A 19,395-nucleotide genomic window follows, 5' to 3' on the forward strand; every position below is an offset into this window, starting at 1 on the left:
CAGAGTGCAGAATACAGTTCGCAGCACCAGTTCCTTCGACAAAGTCTAATGTCCTCAATGGGGTAGAGGTGAATTGGACGGACTGTTCAAAAGCATGATAACGGATGGGAAGAAGCTGTTGCTGACTCTGGCAATATGCACATTCAAGCTTCTACTTCTACTTCTGCCCGACGGGAGCTGGGAGTAGATAGAATGACTGAGATGGGATACGTCTTTGATCATGTTATCTGCTTTTCTGAGGAAGCGTAAGGTGTGGATAGAACCAATGGTGGGAAGTCTGGTCTGCGTGATGCCTGGACTACATATGTCTGCCATAACTCGGATCCCTTTCCAATACCTTTCTATTTTAGATTGGTCTCACTGAACATCTGACCCTCAGAACCAGCCTTCATTACAAGATGTAATTACTGTTGCACCCTAGCACTTTAATTATGGTTTGCTGACCTGACAAAACGAGTTGCAGGATGAATTCCGCCGGTCAAGCAGCACCTTTCAGGTCCGTACCCTTCTTCCTTCTGATCATTGCTTCCACAGATACTGCCTGGCCCATTGAGTTTCCACTGCATTTTGTTGTTTGCTCAAGGTTCCAGCATCTGCAGTCTCTTGTGTTTCCATCAGGAATGGTTGGATGTGAAGAAGAACGTCACCCATTCCTTCTCTCCAGAGATGCTGCCGGTCCCGCTGAGTTACTCCAGCATTTTGTGTCTATCTCCTGACGAAGAAGGGCAGGCATTCATCACTTAAATTCCCTGCAATGGGATTGGTAGTGGACTGACTTTTCTCTTTGGTTCCTGAAGGTCAGCAGTGGATTGCTGTCATTTGCCCTGGTCTATCCTGAATACTTATTTACTTTTTTCAGACATCTACAGAACTTCAAGCAAATTAAACATTTGCATTTTAAGATTAAGTTTCAAATTCTCAATTTGTATGTAGTCAAGTCAAGTCAAGTCAATTTTATTTGTATAGCACATTTAAAAACAACCCACGTTGACCAAAGTGCTGTACATCTGATTAGGTACTAAGGAGAAAAAAAAGAAACATACAGTAGCACGCAAACAGTTCACAGCGCCTCCTCAATGAGCCTCAAACGCTAGGGAGTAGAAATAGGTTTTGAGCCTGGACTTAAAGGAGTCGATGGATGGGGCAGTTCTGATGGGGAGAGGGATGCTGTTCCACAGTCTAGGAGCTGCAACCGCAAAAGCGCGGTCACCCCTGAGCTTAAGCCTAGACCGCGGGATGTACTAATCACAAATTTCCCCCAATACCATCCTGTCTCTGAAATGTGGAGATCTCATAATCCAGATTAGAGCCACTCACATTTCTAACACTGTATCTTGGACTCCAGTGCGGCCAGTATGAAATCCAGACCTCTTCAAACATCAATTCCGAAGGAAAAAATAGAAAGAACACAAACTTAAAAGAAGGCAAGACAAAACAAAAATCCATGCTTACACTTTTCTTAGAGTTAACCATTAATTTACACATTGAAAAACCTTAACATGTATTCCAAAGTACGAGAATGTTTGATAAAGGGGACCTCACACATTCACACAATATCTTAGAGGCCATCAGTTTTAAACATAAGGGTTCTTGCAAATTTCTTTCACATTAAGTAACAGAATCTTTCAGCTGGACACATCCCATTCCTCTGGAACATTGGATCAAACATGCTTTCAACATAGATTTAGTAAACATTTGTTGGCCTTTTCGTTCATTCACTCTCGCATCTCCTGCTTTCTCTCTCTCCCCTGCAAATCAAAATAAGCTCAATAGTTGTCGACCTCGTGCTTCATTTTAGAACTCACAAGGTATTCACGCTTCCCACTAAGACATTGTTTACTTCAATATTTTGCATCTGACAAAAAGCTTCTGCTGAATTACGTATTTACAATGGGAACACACTGAAACTGTCACCACACCTCTGAAGGTTCAGATAAAGCAATTCACATGGATGGTCTTCTGAGGACTGAGAACCGAGACACCCAAAGTTAGTGTTGTGAGGGTGGTGTCTCTGAGTATGCAAATATCCTAATTATTGCCTCAACTCATGTTTGATGTGCAAAATGGCAAATAGTTCCAGCCAAGCAGCTATATATCTTTTCCTCCATTACAATAATGCAAAATAGCATAGCTAAATCTGGCCGAACATGTCTGCCAAGGTTTGTTGGATCTCTCAGAAGCTAACCATTTTAACTCTCTGTAGATGGGCAATTCACCAGTCAAGCATTTAAGAACTTTGCTAAACGATGGGACTTCCAACACATTACCAGCAGCCCCGAATTCCCGGAGTCCAATGGGCTCGCCGAACGCACCGTCCGGAGTGCGAAACAACTCATGGAACGAGCCTACCTTGCCAAATCCGACGTATACCTGGACTTACTGAATCTACGGAACATTGCACGGGATCCTGTCCTAGGCTCGCCAGCCCAGCGACTAATGTCTCGCCAAACCCGTGCTCCCCTGCCTGTCTCCCAGCAGCTACTCCAGCCGCACGTTCGGTCCCCGCCCGTGGTGCAGAAGCAACTACGTCAACGGGACACACAGAAGCGGTTCTTTGACAAGTCTAGTAAGCCACTCACACGTCTTGCACGTGGACAAGTGGTTCGTCTGCAAACCGACAAGGACCATGCACGACTGGGACACATTTACGGCCCTTCCAAGGAGCCACGTTCATATCTGGTCGAAGTGGACGGGGTCATCTACAGACGCAACCGTCAACACATCCTTCCGGTGAAGGAACTGCGACTCCGGGTCCTGACGCCCCGCATCTCGTGTTCGCTCCCACAGTTGATTCACCACCAACCGTTGTTCCTGCCGCGGGTTCCCCACGTCGGTCGGTGCCTGGCGCGCCCATGTCATCTCCCGCTAGTCCTGTCAAGTCGCCTGTTGCGTCCCCACTCTCCTCCCCTTGTTCTCCCGTGAAAGGAGGTGAGGCGGTCTCTTACCGCACGAGGGCCGGACGGGTTTGTAGGCCACCCGTTAGATATGGCGATTTTGTGTAACTTTGCTAGTATATTCTTCACATTTTTGTTTTTCATTGCTTAAGCTACCGTTGTTCCTTTATTTCTACAAGAAGAGATGTAGATGGGCTATTGCATGCTAGCCAATCGTAGTGCTTGTTAGTAGTAGTCCCGCCTAGTATGTGCTTTATAATATTAAGAACCCGCCTATGTCAGGCAGTAGATGTAGCAGCTCGGAGCTGTAATGTACTGCAGGTCCTATGATGTAAGTGCTTCAATAAAATGATGCGTTGTATCTTAGCGTGTACTTAAGCACTTTATTACACTCTCCTTCCCATTCCCATACTGACCTTTCTGGCCTCGGCCTCGGCCTCAAATATCTTTGAAGTATTGTAATTGTGACTGGCAGTTAATTCCATATGCCCACCACCCTCTACGTGAAAAAACTTGTCACTCAGGCATGTTTTCTCCTCTGAACTCTAGCCTATACTCTCTAGCTTTAAGACTCTCCTATGCTGGGAAAAAGACTGTGACCATCCACCTCATTATATCTGATTTTATTGAATTCTTTGCTTGTCCAGTAGATGAGGTACTCCACATCCTTTTATGCTGAGCTTCATTGGGAAAGTGTAAGGACAGAGAGGTCAAAGTGAGAGGGAGAATGATTAAAGTGACAGACTATAGGAAGCTCAGGGACACCCGTGCAGAGTGAGAGAAACAATTTATGAGTATCTTCCTACAGCAGGATGTTTAGTTAAAGACTAACTGCACTTCAGTTATTTTCTTTATCCAGGGGAAGCTGAGGGGAGATTTAATCATAATGTATCGTACAATAAAAATAAATAGAGTGGTCAAACAAATCTTTCGAGAATAATCCCAAGAATGATTGTGTTAATATATGATGAGTGCTGGAGTTTAGAAGGATGAGGGGCGACGGCATTGAAATACTGAATAGTTAAAGGCCTGGATAGATTAAATGTGGAGAGGATGGTTCCTCTGGTGGAACAGTCTAGGACCAGAGGCCAAAGCCTCAGAATAAAAAGACATACCTTTAGAAAGGAGATGAGGAGGAATTTCTTTATTGATGAGAGGGTCGTGAATCTGTGGAGGGCTAGTCTATGGATATTTTTAAGGCAGAGTGACAGATCCTTGATTAGTAAGGGTGTCGGGGGTTATTGGGTATAAGAGAATGGGGTTGAGAGGGAAAGATAGATCAGCCATGAATGAATGGCGGAATAGACTTGATGGGCCATTTGGCCTAATTCTGCTCCGAGTACTTATCAACTTACCAAGGGTTTAGATGTTCTTACCAAACAGCAAATGGTTAGGTGCTGTAATGTATTGCGAGGAGTGGTAGGTGCAGCAGATTATTTTGTCGAGTTTTGGGCTGATCTGTGAAGATAAATATGTACAGGGCTATAGTGAGAAAGCAGGATGTGAGACTGATTAGATTGCTCTTACAGAGTTAGCATTCACTCAAAAGACCAAATGGCCTCTTTCTCTGCACCTTCCTCTTTGTTCTATCTGTTGTACTTCAGTTTGAATTGATGTATCCATGTACGGTATATGTGATTTGTTTGGATAGCATGCTTATCACCACACCTTGGCAGATCTGCAAATAATAAATCCAAACCAAACCCTAAGGCTCAACCTAAAGCAATTTGTGAATATTCTATAGCATGGATTAAAAATTATAAGGAGAGGAATTAAAGAAGAATTGATTCTTTTTCCACCCTGTAAGTGACTTTTGCATTTGGCGATACAGCGTGGAAACAAGCCTGCCGAGTTCGTGCCGACCAGCGATTACCCAGTACACTGACACTATCCTACACACTAGGGACAAATCACAATTGTACCAAAGCCAATTAACATATAAATCTGTATGTCTTGGAAGTGTGGGAGGAAACCAGAGCATCCAGAGAAAACCCACACGGTCTGAGAGAGGACATACAAACTCTGCACAGACAGCACCCGTAACCCGGGTCTCTGGCGCTGTAATGGCAGCCACTCCACCGCTGTGCCACCGCACAAGCTTGGTTTAGGCAGAACCCCTCATCATACGAGCGCTTGATGTCCTGTTGTCTAAGGGGCTGTGGACTGAGAGCCAAAAAATAGGATTAATCTCAGTCGCTGTTTATGGTTAGTTTGGATGCAACACAATGATCAGAGTGAACTTCTGTTGTACTATAAATTTCCATGATTCTATAATAATTCATACATCAAGAAAGAAAGGCATGCATTGATATAACAACTTCCCTGCCTCCTTTATGGCCAAAGTATTGCTGATGTGTAGCCACTATTATATTGTAGGAGACCTAGCAGCCAATATTTTTAATGACCAGATAAACTATTTAAGAAATCTTGACTGAAGGATAAACATAAGGCAGCAACTTCCCTCCCCCTCCTCCTCTTTATAATGGCCCCATGGGATCTTTTACATCTACCAGATGTTGAGGTTCTGTTCGTCTGGGTTCATCAAATGTTTCAGTGAGGTCATAAAGTTAAATATTACAACTATTTGTTTATCCAAAGAAATTACAGTTACAACAATAAGAATTTTCATTCACACAGCATCATTAATGTAGCAAAGTTGGCCCAAGGCACTTCAGAGGTGTTAGCAGAAAAAAGGTAAATTAAGTAGTCAGATGGAATTGATACATCTGCAATTAATCTTTTTCATGTGACATAGGTATTTTTGGTTGCATCAAGCTCAGTTTAGTCATTTCAAAACCCAATGATCTTTCTTTCCAAATATCTAATCCTCTTCTGTATAATTATTAAGGCAAGGGGCTTTGAATTTATTTCTGCACTTACAACACTTTGTTGATGTTTTCAAAGGGTTTACATCAGTTACATTGAATGATCTGGAGAACGCTGATGGGAATTCAATGTTTCATCTCGGTGTTAAGCTCTGGGTTCATGCCTCTGCCTGTGTGGTAATGTGAGTCTAGTCATAATATTTGTGAAAATAAATCCCCCAAAATGTCTGTGTATACAATGACCTCAGAATCTATGAGTATATGGAACTTTTGTTTAACACATGCTTGACCCTAGGCTTGACAGATTCATAAACTATCTATATCTGTACATAATCTCATCATAAACTGCATGCATTCATTTATTTCTATATGCATAATTGTGTCATGAAACTGTGTACAATTGTATACAATAGTTCACAAGAAAGTTCAATGGTTTCTTAATTGTCACCAGTGAGGGAGGGCGAGTACACGGGCTGATGTCAAGGTGGCGTTGGGATGATCAAGTTGGCAGAGTGGGCTGCTGGAGGCCCAGATGCAGCCTGGGACTCCATTAGATCGGGCGCTGCTCCGTGGCCAAGCGCGTGGAAAGGACGTGGCTTGCAGCAAAATGGAGTGGCAGAGCAGCGGAGGAGGACATCAACACATCACCAGGCCAGGCCGACCCCCTGCATATCGGAGTGCTGCTGCCAGGACAATGGGCCTTTGTGGACAAGTCAAGACTCTAACATTTCAAAAATACTTTGCACTTAAACGGTACAAGATGGTGCCTGAAACATGGCGACCCTTGTGTACTGACTCAGTGCGGTCTATTGTCTTACACTCTTAAACTTAGTATGATTGTGCTTAATGTATAGTAGTATTGTCATTGAACTGTATGCCAAAAAAAAGTACCATTGAACCGTGAGATACAGTGAAATGCTTACTCTGCATGTTAAACATCAAATTATACCATGCACTGAATACACCAGATCCTCTTCTGAAACAGCAGGCTGAGAGTCACCATGTTCAGGTGTCACCTTGAAACTTCCAAGTCTCTGAAAAACCCGATCTAGACCTAACGAGACATGCAATTCTTATATTTCTCACTTTAAACTCAGTCTCCTGACAGCTTTGAGTTGAAGTATAGGAAGGAACTACAGATGCTGGGTTAAACGGTAGACACAAAATGCTGGAGCAACTCAGCAGGACAGGCAACATCTCTGGAGAGAAGGAATGGGAGACATTTCGGGTCGAAACCCTTCTTCAGACTGAGACACCAGTCTGAAGAAGGATCTTGACCCAAAACTTCACCCATTCCTTCTCTCCAGAGATGCTGCCTGTCCTGCTGAGTTACTCCAGCATTTTGTGTCTATCTTCAGCTCTGAATTAATGAAGCATTTGCTATTTTATAACTAAAAGTACAGGTCAAATTTTAGGAAATTTTCATTTCCTCTTGTACTCTTCCAAGAAGAGTTGTATTTTACATTCAACTTATCTAGAAAATAAAAGTTATTAAGATGCTCTTAAATGAAATTGTAAATAAAATACTTCAGGGATTGGAACCTGAAAGGAAACTTGAAAATACTGCAAACAATCAGCATATTAGGCAACTTTGCATCTTGACCTATTTTGGGTCACTTCTTTCCATCACTTGCATTGTGCACGTTTGTTTTAACTTCCACCAGGTGAGCAGTGTTTATCAGTTTAATATTTCATCGAAAGACCAGCACCGCACTCAATATCAGCCTGGAATTCAGAGTTGATGAGCAAATGAAGCACAAATTAAGCAGACCTGCTTTTCATACGTATTTTCCAGTTTTACTTCTTCGAGGTAAGAAAATACTGCTTTCAAAACTATTAACTAGATGTATTTATGGTTCATTTGTACAAAACGACGATGATTTTGATGGTTTAATTGGTCGCTTGCTGGCCCGCTTCGGAGAGTGAGCGAGATTGTGAAGATGAATGACAACCATTTTTTATTGTTTTTGTTTTGGGGGGGGGGGGGGGGGGTGGGGGGGCGGGCAGAATGAAATGAAATGTATGATTTCTATAACCATCAATGGATAATATGAAAAGTATTTGTGTGGTCTTCGCCTCTTACTATACTAGTCCTCGGCCATGGGCTGCATGCACGTTTGTTGACTTCTGCATTTCTTTTTTTTTTTTTTCTTAATTTTTTTTATTTTATAATTGATTACAATGCATATAACAACAACAGTAAACCCCATCCCTCCCCTTCCCTACATAATCATGAAAACAAACAAACAAAAACAAACAAATAAATAAATAAAAATACATTTAAAAAAAACATAACTACAATGTAACAAAAAAAGACAAAAGCACAAAAACATGAGGCAAGGTAATTTTCACAAGTCAAATATTTCAGTATTTTCACTGCTGGATTCAAAGAAGGTACAAAAGCATGTGGCATTGAGGGGATAGTTTTACTTGTCCTTAATATGCTGCAGCACTGGGTTCCATATGTTGAAGAACTTTTGAGGGTTGCCAGACAATTCATATCTCAACCTCTCTACGTGTAATATGCCCATTAATTCTCTTAACCAAGTCTCAAACTGAGGAGCAGAGTCTGATTTCCATAGTTTCAAAATACATCTGTTGGCAATTACCATACCATAAACCAAGATTGTGCGAGCATTATGGTCTAGCTTCTCAAGCGTTGTGGAATACCCGAATAGAGCAGTTTCAGGGTCCGGAGTTAAAGTGACGTTTAAAACAGTGGAGTACCATTGAAATAAAAGACACCAAAAGTTGTGAAGTTTTGGACAAGTCCAAAAGTGGTGAGCGAGTGTACCCTCAGCGGTCTTGCATCTATTACACAAAGGTGAGAGATCAGGAAAGATTTTATGCAGCTTAACCTTAGAGTAGTGTAATCTGTGTATAACCTTGAATTGAATCAGTTGTAGCCTAGAATTAATAGAACAGGATTTTATACTTTTCAGTACTTCCTTCCAGACATCGTCATCAATTTCAATGTTAAGGTCTTCTTCCCAGGTTTGTTTTATTTTTAAAGTAGATTTATCTAGTTTGTTTAAAAAGATACCTACAAACGATGAGATTAGGTTCTTTGCTTCCGGGGGACCCAGCAAAATTTTGGACAACAAGTCGTCTTCGGGCAGGGACTCAAAAAGCGAATTGTTTTGTCGAACATAATTTCTCAGCTGTAAGTACCTGAAGAATTGAGTTTTGGGCAATGAGAACTTGGATTGTAGCTGATCAAATGATGCAAAGTGTCTATTTATGTAAAGATCTTTTATTGTAACTATCCCTTTACAGCTCCATTCTTTGAATGCTGTGTCTGTAAATGATGGGGGGAAAGCGTGGTTATGCCAGATTGGGGCGTGCATTGACGTATTCGGAAGCTCACAAGCTTTCCTAATTTGGTGCCATATTCTCTGAGCATTGGACAGAGTGAAGTGATCCTCTCTAAGAGAGGTGAGAGATCTGGGTAATGAAAAAAGGAGAGCAGGGAGAGAAGTTTTTGGGGTTAAGCTTTTTTCAATCGCCAGCCAAGGTGGCAGGTCATATCCAACTCCCCGTTCATATGCATACTGCCAGTATACCATGACTCTAACATTGGCCGCCCAATAGTAATATAAAAAGCATGGTAACCCCAGTCCCCCATGTTCCCTCGTTTTTTGAAGATAAGCTTTTGAGATCCTGTGTGCTTTATATCCCCAAATAAATGGCATAATGATAGAATCGATTAACTTAAAGTAGGATTTGGGGATAAAAACAGGAACATTCTGAAATAAATACAGAAATCTCGGCAGGGAGACCATCTTTACTGCGTTCACGCGGCCAATCAAGGAAATAGGCAACGTTCTCCATTTCTCTATGTTCTCCTTTAGCTTGTTTAACCTTTCGGTAAAGTTAATTTTAAAAAGGGTCTTGGGGTTTTTAGATATTTTAATGCCCAGATATTTTATACTATCCGGATTTGTTTTAAACTGCATGTTGGCTAAGAATACAGGGTCTAATTCTGCTGTTATCGATATAAGTTCACTCTTCTGCCAGTTTATAGTGTAACCTGAGACCTCGCCAAAGGAATTAATAAGCTGGAATAGGTAAGGAACAGAATGTTCAGGGTCAGATAAAAAGATGGCAATATCATCCGCATAAAGCGAAATCTTATGTTCCACCCCACCCAGTATTATCGGTTTTATAAGCGCATGCCCTCTTATGCCGATTGCCAGCGGCTCAATGGCTAACGCAAAGAGGAGCGGCGAGAGGGGGCAGCCCTGTCGCGTACCCCTCTGAAGGGCAAAAGGGGGTGACCTATCCTGGTTTGTGAGTATGGAAGCGGTGGGATGAGCATATATAAGACGTACCCAGGAAATAAAAGAGGCTCCAAGACCAAACTCTTCCAGCACTCTGAGTAAATATCCCCACTCAACCTGATCGAAAGCTTTTTCTGCGTCTAAACACAGAATGGGTTGTTTGGAAGAACTATCGAATTTGTGATACATAATGTTCATTACTCTTCTAACATTAAAGAAAGAGAACCTATTAGGGATGAACCCGGTCTGATCCGTATGGATAATGGATTCTATACACTTATTTAGTCTAGTCGCCATTATTTTAGTAAAAATCTTGAAATCCAAATTAAGCATAGAAATTGGTCGGTATGAGGAGGGATTGGTTTCATCCCTGTCTTGTTTCAATAAGAGAGAAATATTAGCATTGTACAATGACGGTGGGAGCTTTTTCAACTCGATTGAGTGGGAGAGCATCCTGTGCAGAATCGGAGTTACCTGGTCAGCAAACTTCTTATAAAATTCGACTCCAAAACCGTCTGGCCCAGGGCTCTTGCCGTTTTGCAACGACCTAATTGCATCCTTGATTTCTACAGAGGAGGGTTCTGAGTTTAAGGCCTCACAAGAGGCACTATCTAATTTTGGTATGTCCAACTTTTTTAACCATGCATTGATATCACCGTTAGCTTTGGATTTATACAGCTCTTGATAATACTCTTCAAAGCGTTCATTTATTAATTTTGGATCGGTTAAAGCAACACCCTTGCCTGATTTTATTATATGTATGGCCCTACTTGCTTGTTGCCCTCTAAGCTGACGGGCTAACAATGTATGCGGTTTGTCCCCTAATTCAAAATATCGCTGTTTCAGTCGCAGTAGCTGGTCACTGACTTGATTTGTTAGAATCGTGTTATACTCATATTTAAGACTGAGCATATTTTGCAGCGTTTGGGGGTTGTTTGTGCTCCGATACAACGTCTCCATTGGAGAAAGCTCCGATTCAATTTCTTGTAGACGTCTCTCTCTGGATTTCTTTAAAGACGCTTCATACGAAATAATATGACCCCTCATAACTGCCTTGAAAGCTTCCCACAAGGTGGAGTCCGAGACATCAGAAGTGTCATTGGTCTCCAAATATTCTGTAATTTTTTCAGACATGTATTTACAGAAAGTTCCATCATTAAGCAAGGAAAGGCGTAGTCGCCATTTAGCACATCGTTTAGACAGCTTAAAGTCAAAGATAATTGAGGTTGGAGCGTGGTCTGAGATCAAAATGTTATGATATTTGGTATTTATTACATTAGGTATGAGTTTCGAGTCTAATAAAAAATAATCGATACGAGAGTATGAATTGTGCATTTTAGAAAAAAAAGAGTATTCTCTGTCTGTGGGATGCTGTATCCTCCAAATGTCAACTAAATTGGTGAAGGAGATGAGATTTTTCAAAACCGTGGATGCATTCGAAGGGCTACACATTTTATTTGATGACCTATCCAGGTGCCAGTCAAGGATTGTGTTATGGTCCCCTGCAACAATCACATTCGTATTAGAAAGGTCAGGTAACTTATCAAAGATTTTGCGAAAGAAAGCTGCATCATCAATATTCGGACCATAAATGTTAAGCAGTGTTACATGAACAGAGTAAAGGTACCCAGTTACTATGAGAAATCGACCATTCGGGTCACTTACTGTAGAAATATGTCTGAAATCTATGTTTTTCTTAACCATAATTGCCACCCCGCGGGCTTTGCTAGAAAATGTGGATTGAAATATCTGATCTGCCCATCTGCAGCGCAACTGTCTCTGCCCCAATGTTCTAATGTGAGTTTCTTGGAGGAACACAAGGTCGGCAGATAAAGACCTAAGGTGTGAAAACACTTTAGCTCGTTTAATTGGGTGGCCCATGCCGCGGACATTCCAGCTCACCATGGTAACCCTCCCACGCACATCATCATCCCCAGGTACCATCAGAAGGTGTAAATTGTATTACATAAGCAGCGACATAATAATTTGCCTCAAACAAAAAAACAGGAAGACCACCAACACAAAAACACACACAAAACTCGGACTTTCCCTCCCCCCATCCCCACTCTCCCAAACAAAGTGAGAGAAAATATCCTAACATACTGTAAACGGGGGTTACTTCAACTATCTAGCCTGTTAAGCCCAAAGGCTAGCTAAAGGCTAAATTGTGAAACCGCTAGCTAGTTAACTACAAATTCGGTCGGCATCCCCTCCGATGAACAAACAAAATTACGGATCTGTTCAACAAAAAAAACGTTTCCCTTTGAAAAATTAGCAGGAACCCATCCTGTAAAATCATCCTATTCCTGAAACGAATTAAGCACATTAAACAAAGTTAAAGTTAAATCTATTGAGTCCAACGTCTACCTTTCGTGTGAATGACCATGTCCATGGCTCAGAGTTAACTCGTTCGCATGTTAGCCGACGCCCGCCGTCCACTCCGGGCCAGCGGCTTAAACAAGGATAGACATGGGAGAGTCAGTGCACTTGGACAAAAGCTTGTATCCTCAGGATTTAATCTTACTCGACAAGAGGGTGACCATGCCCCCACGTTGAGATTGGCTGAAACAGCTGGTCTGGAGACCAGCTAGTCAGTGTTAGTCTGTTAGCCGACATTAGCCCACCGTTGTCACCGGGCTGGGCGGCAGGTTATCCGCGAATAGTTTGGCCTCCTCCGGGGTGCTAAATATCGACGTGTCGATACCCTGGGTAACCCGGAGGCGAGCAGGGTAGATATATCCGGTTCGCAGGCCTGCCTCTTTGAGCTTCTTCCTCGTGACCTCGAAAAGACGACGTTGTTTCATTATCTCTGCCGGGAGATCAGGAAAAATGTGAATTTGCTTCCCATTGTAGTTCAGCGGGTATTGTTGTTGTGACAGTCGCATTATCCGCTCTTTCTGATGGCCGATGTGGATCTTAACTATCATGACTCTGGGGCGCGCGAGATCGTTAGCCTGTTGTCCTCCCAGCCTATACTCCCTATCAACTTCTATGGGCATCGAGAAATGTTCTGCCCCCAACAAGTCCCGAATAAAGTTACCAATGAACTCCATGGGGCGGCCGCCTTCAATCTTTTCTGGTAGTCCGACCACTTTTATGTTCTGGCGTCTGGAGCGCGCCTCCAGATCAATAACTTTATCCTGGAGGGCCTTGTTAGCATATTCTAGCCGTAGCCACTGCTGCTCCAACTGAATTAGTCGAGTGTCATGGTCACTGCTCGCATCTTCTACCATAGATATCCGTGCTCCATGTTCAGTCAGAGTGGCTTGAGTAACTTGGAGGGACACCTCCAGGGTATTAAATCGGTCATCCATCTTCTTGCTCATTTCATTTATAGCTGTAAGAATGATGGCTGTTTCAGGAGTTCCTTCTGCCGATAGTGTGATTAGCTCCGGCTCTCCACCACTAGGCCGCTCCTCATCCAGTGACGATGCTGGGTTTTCATTAAATTTCCTGACGGCTGGCTGCTTTCTGGACGACTTCTGCGTTGTCATTTTATGTCGGTCTGTTATTACAGCAGTAGACACAACTTAAAGTGGGAGTTGTACTATAAATAGTCTTTTATTCCTTAATCTCGATTTATCGGAGGGGAGCTCTAGCAAAACACGTCTATTACATCATATGCACACTAGCGCCCCCGACTTCTGCATTTCTGCATGTACATGTGCAAGTTGTGCAGTACAAACCTTAGTCACGAGACTCCTGACTAATCATGTCTCTTCTGATTCCCATTACATTGGATAATTTTAATCAGTATTTGACATTGTAATTTTCAGTTATAATTTTGTGATTGTGTAAATTAATTCAATATACTTGCACCATTTTCTTTTGCATTGTAACTTGTACCGGTATGTAATAGACATGCTTACAGATCATGGTTTGATAAGGTCCATGCAGCCGAAACAGATCTATATACTAAAACTCTCGTTTGTTTGTTCGTTCCTGAAATTCCGCCAAAACGGTACAGGATAACACGACAATTTTAGGCCCACCTTACTCTCCGTCATCTCTTTGGTGCTAATGGAAAAAGTTTCATTGAAATCGGTGTTATATTTTTAAAGTTATTCACATTTTAAAGTTTAAATCTATCTCCTGGGGAGGGAGGGGAGAGGGTGGAGGGAGGGATAAGGGAGGTTGAGGGGGCTTGAGTGGGGGGGGGGTGTGGAAGGGGGGGAGGGAGAGGAGGTGGGTTGAGGGGAGAGGGGGAGGGAGGAGGGGGAAGGGGGGGAGTGTGAGAGGGGAGGGGGAGTGGGGAAGGAGAGGGTGCTGCGCCGATGCGGGAGAGGTTTGGGCCCAACGGGTCCACTTGGTCTAGTAATAAATAAATGCCCAGCACTGAGATGCATTCTCAACTGCACAGATATTTATAGAATGACCACAGCACCTACAGTTGCAGGCTTTGACATGGTCCGAATACGAGACACAACACTGTGAAACTATTGGTTGGAATTGCCCCAAACGGCATGATCACATTCTTATCAAAAGCTTGGGGTGGGCGATCATCTGATACACACATTGTTAGGAAGAGTGGATTTTTGAACCTAGTTGATACTGGGGATAGCATAATGGCAGATAGAGGATTTCCCTTTCAAGAAGACTTGATGTTTCGCCAAGCCTATTTAGAGATTCCCCCTCCCAGCGGTGGTTATCAGCAAATGACCAGAGAAAAAGTACACAAAACCAAGAAGGTTGCCAATGTCTGCATTCATGATGAACGGGCCATAGGTCGTCTAAAGTGGTTTAACATCCTGAGAAACACTTTACCCATCACTTTAGTTCCTCATATTGATGATATTTTCACCGTCTGCAGAGCATTATGTAATTTACTGCCTCCATTGGTGTAAATGAAATGTTGTTGCACTTGCAGATCATTTTGATCAGAAGTTCAACTTTATGTTCAACCAGATTTGAGATGAACTGAAATCCAGAGCTCAATCAGTAAATGTACAGAAATTCATACCTCTTAATTTCTTTCATTTCATTTAATCATTTATCAACCATTGTTTCAGTGTACATTAGCCATTAAGTTCACTAGCAACGCTCTTTGCTTATCCCGGATGACCTTTGGCAATTCCCATGATTCCTTGCGTTTATCGAGATACCTGAACTCGCTTATTCAGATAGCATTTGCTTTAAAATGGAGAGTGAGGTTTCAGAGGGCCTCTGCTTTATAACCACTGTCTTCATTACGACAAATATCTGAATAATTACCTGGGTCAAAGAGCACATTCAGTGTTTTCTCTTTACATCTCAGTATTAAAATTATAGTCAAGCGTGCTACCAATGATAATAGATAACCGCTGTTTTATTCCAATATACAGTTCTGAGTTTAGGTACTGGTATAGAATAAATATCACTTAAACCCATTTGATATGGAGACACAAATTGGCGAAATTGTTAAAAAATATATATACAGCTTCATGAAAAAAAATCACGATTAATCCTGCACCATTTAGCTGTTAATGAAATAGGGTGCAATGTTCGTCTACAGTTGTATGTTAGTCACTACAGTTGCTCAGTGTACGTGCTAGAAATCAGAAAATAAATCAACAATCTATTAGAATCTGATTTTCTATGGCATTTGTCAGTGGACATATTCTTAACACGACACTCTTCCACAAGCCCATTGCTCATATGTTAACAATTTTTAAACAACCAATTCCTAAAATGGCAGCATTGGGACACAACAGAACTTCCACAGATTTAATTATCATGTACAGTACTTCATTTTCACTCCACTGGATTTATATCTATATGTCTAACTGTTTCTTGGGGCTTGAAGGCGGTGATAATCGGTTCTATGCTCTGCAAACAACACACAAAAAAAAGTTTCAATATAAAATGTGTATAAAGTGAGACTTTAAGAAATTGTCTATTTCCATATCTCGATTAAGTTGCACAGCAGAACAATCATTTAGCAACATTCATTCAGAACAAAAAAGGAGAAAATAAACAACAAAAAAATCTTAATGAACCATACAACATTCTGAAGGAGGTTGAAAGCACAGGTACAAGGATGATGACAATCCAAAAACAAACTGCAGATGCTGGAAACCTAAAATAAAAATCAGAAAGTGTTGGAAATTGAATGAATGATACTTTATTGTCACATGTACCCAAGGTACAGTGAAAAGCTGTTTTACACACAACCTAGGCAGTACACAAGTGTCGCCACGTGTTGGTGCCGACAAAGTAACAAAATTCTCAGAGGACAGATGCAGCCTTGAAGTTTCTTTTATGATTGCAGAAGTCCACAAGTTGAGGGTGGCGGTTCATGATCACTTTTTGACTCTCAATGACAGTGAAATCCCAAAGGTTAAGCATCATGGTGTGAAGCTGAGGCAGTTCCCCATCACCTCTGCTTGTGAATCCAATCAAGCAACTAAATTGAACCTGGTGCCAGGGCAGATTCTTCATTCTGCATTGAAGAATTACTGCTTTCCTTAGTTCTTTCCAGTTAATATTAGATGTTTTAATAGTGATCTGTGCATGGGTATTTCGGTGGTTGTATTTCAGTGGTTTATTGACAACAATTTAAAGAGATACAAATAATACCCGAGAAAAATCAGGATTGCATTACATTGGCACCCAGCCTTCTTAGCTCATTGTCAAGCTTTAACCGTTTTGCAGAGGAGGCTTGATCAGAAGCTCATTCTTGCCACTATCTCCCCCCCCCCCCCCCCCCCCCCACCCCCAAATTGGGTTGCTGAAGGCCCTATCATTGTGACAAGTTGAGACGCAACAGAGAGTATAAGAAAATAACTGCAGATGCTGGTACAAATCGATTTATTCACAAAATGCTGGAGTAACTCAGCAGGTCAGGCAGCATCTCGGGATTCCTTCTCTCCCGAGATGCTGCCTGACCTGCTGAGTTACTCCAGCATTTTGTGAATAAATCAAGATGCAACAGAGAGCTGGCTTCTCCCTCAAATTCCTGCTGAGGGTAGCACATGAAAGAATCAGGAACATTTTTAGGAGATCAGCAGCAAGTATGGGCTTCTCCCACTGACTTAATGTTATGGGCTTTCAGAAATGACAGTGCAAGAATCTATAGGAAAAAAAACTGCAGATGCTGGTTTAAATCGAAGGTAGACACAAAAAGCTGGAGTAACTCAGCGGGTCAGGCAGCATCTCTGGAGAGAAGGAATGGGTGATGTTTCGGGTCGAGACACTTCTGAAGAAGGGTCTCAACCCGAAACGTCACCCATTCCTTCTCTCCAGAGATGCTGCCTGACCCGCTGAGTTACTCCAGCTTTTTGTGCGAGAATCTATCATTGAAATCGCATATCAAAGACTTTTTCAAATCAGCATTAAGGTAAAGAACACGGACCCACATAATTTCCAGCAGATCATCTCACTGACAGAAACTAAACAATATCAACTGACCATGCTTTTGTGGTGGGCCACTGGAAATTGGAGGAACAGCACCTCATATTTCGCCTGGGCAGTTTGCAGCCCAGTGGTATGAACATCGACTTCTCCAACTTTAGATAGTTCCTCTGTCCCTCCCTTCCCCTCCTCCTTCCCAGATCTCCCTCTATCTTCCTGTCTCCACCTATATCCTTCCTTTGTCCCGCCCCCCTGACATCAGTCTGAAGAAGGGTCTCGACCCGAAACGTCACCCATTCCTTCTCTCCCGAGATGCTGCCTGACCTGCTGAGTTACTCCAGCATTTTGTGAATAAATGGAAATGGCCCACCAAGTCCACCCTAACCTGTTCACACTAGTTCTGTTATCCCATTTTCTAATCCACTCTCTACACACTAGGGACAATTCACAGATGCAATTAACCTGCAAACCCACACGTCTTTGGGATGTGGGAGGAAACCAGAGCACTCGGAGGAAACCCGTGTAGTTACAGGGTGAACATGCAAACTCCACAGATAGCATCCGAGATCAGGATCGAACCCTGGTCTCTGCCACTGTCAGGCAGCAGCTCTGCCAGTTGTGCCATCCGCTTCATTGATAACACTCTTGTGCAGCAGATAGATTAAAAACAAGATTTGACATCAAGACAGACTATAATTAAGGCAGAGGTAGTTTTAAAGATTTAGGAGAAAAAGGCAGATATGTTTAAGGAGATAAATCTCCTTAAGAGCTTAAGGCCGTCAAAGGGCACATTAGAAAGGTAATTCTATTAAATTCAAGGATGCCATAGAGACTAAAAGTTACCACCTTTTTAAACAATGTACTGTACCTGATTAAGGAATTCTTGACACTGAATGGACTTCTTCACAACTGTCTGGGAATCATTTAATTTTTCGAGCACGGATCCTAGAATAAGAAAATACGCACAACTGGTTTCAGATGTCAAGGAAAAACACCTCTCCGATACACAAGATATGAACATGTCTCATTCCCAACAAAAATAAGATGTGGATAATCAGTCATTGCCACAGACGGCTGTGGAGGCCAAGTCAATGGATATTCTTAAGGCGGAGGGTCTATAAGGAAGTATATAGATAAGGAAGTGTAAAGGTGTGAAAACAGGACAGAGTGGAGAGAGAAACATAGAAAATAGGTGCAGGAGTAGGCCATTCGGCCCTTCGAGCCTGCACCGCCATTCAATATGATCATGGCTGATCATCCAACTCGGTATCCTGTACCTAACCTGCCTTCTCTCCATACCCCCTGATCCCTTTAGCCACAAGGGCCACATCTAACTCCCTCTTAAATATAGCCAATGAACTGATCAAGGAAAATGTACAATAGATCATTGTTAGTTAGGAGAAGATAACAACAAAGCAAACAGAGATAAAATGTAGTCGGAGTCAGGGAGACTGGTGGGAGAACTGGGAAAGGGGAGGGGATGGAAAGAGAGGGAAAGCAAGGGCTACTTGAAGTTAGAGAAGTCAATGTTCATACCGCTGGGGTGCACAAAATCAACACTGATTCAAGATCAAGATCTAAAGAAATCAGGGTCAATATATAATTCAAAAGACAACATTTAACAGTGACCACCACCCAGACAGCGCCCAGACCGTTGGATATATGAAGTGTAGGGTGATAATGACTCGCCGACAAGGCGCACTAAACCTCGGGCTCGGATGGTGCACCATTCGAGTGTGATAAATGGCCCACTAGCATGGTCGGTGATAAACCCATACCCACCAAGAGCATCATTAATAGCAGCAAACTCAGCGAGTACCGCGGTACATTCGGCAGCCTTGACTTTACCCGCCATTCTGCTCTTCTCCACTCCTCGCCTGTGCTGCGGGGAAGAGCCAATCACACCGCCGGCACAGCCGCCATATTTGATCAAGGCATTGCGCCGCGCCATCTTGGATGAGGGCTGCGCCGGTCACCTCACGGCTGCGTCAATTGTCCCGGCGCCATCTTTGATGAGGGCTGCGCAACTCACCTCGCCTTCTCTCAAGGTAGCGTCAATTGACCCTT

General features: G+C 42.5%; 1 long non-coding RNA gene across 1 annotated transcript; it reads right to left on the bottom strand.

Annotated features, from left to right (window-relative positions):
• Positions 1-14,996: 14,996 nt before the first annotated feature.
• LOC144594861 (uncharacterized) lies at positions 14,997-19,272 on the bottom strand. The gene is made up of 3 exons (XR_013547429.1): positions 19,111-19,272; positions 18,197-18,273; positions 14,997-15,804 (listed from the first exon to the last, which is right to left on the bottom strand). It is a non-coding gene; the product is annotated as an uncharacterized LOC144594861 (long non-coding RNA).
• Between the last annotated feature and the right edge of the window lie 123 nt (positions 19,273-19,395).

Source organism: Rhinoraja longicauda, chromosome 6, assembly GCF_053455715.1.
Source record: "Rhinoraja longicauda isolate Sanriku21f chromosome 6, sRhiLon1.1, whole genome shotgun sequence".
Classification (NCBI taxonomy): domain Eukaryota; kingdom Metazoa; phylum Chordata; class Chondrichthyes; order Rajiformes; family Arhynchobatidae; genus Rhinoraja; species Rhinoraja longicauda.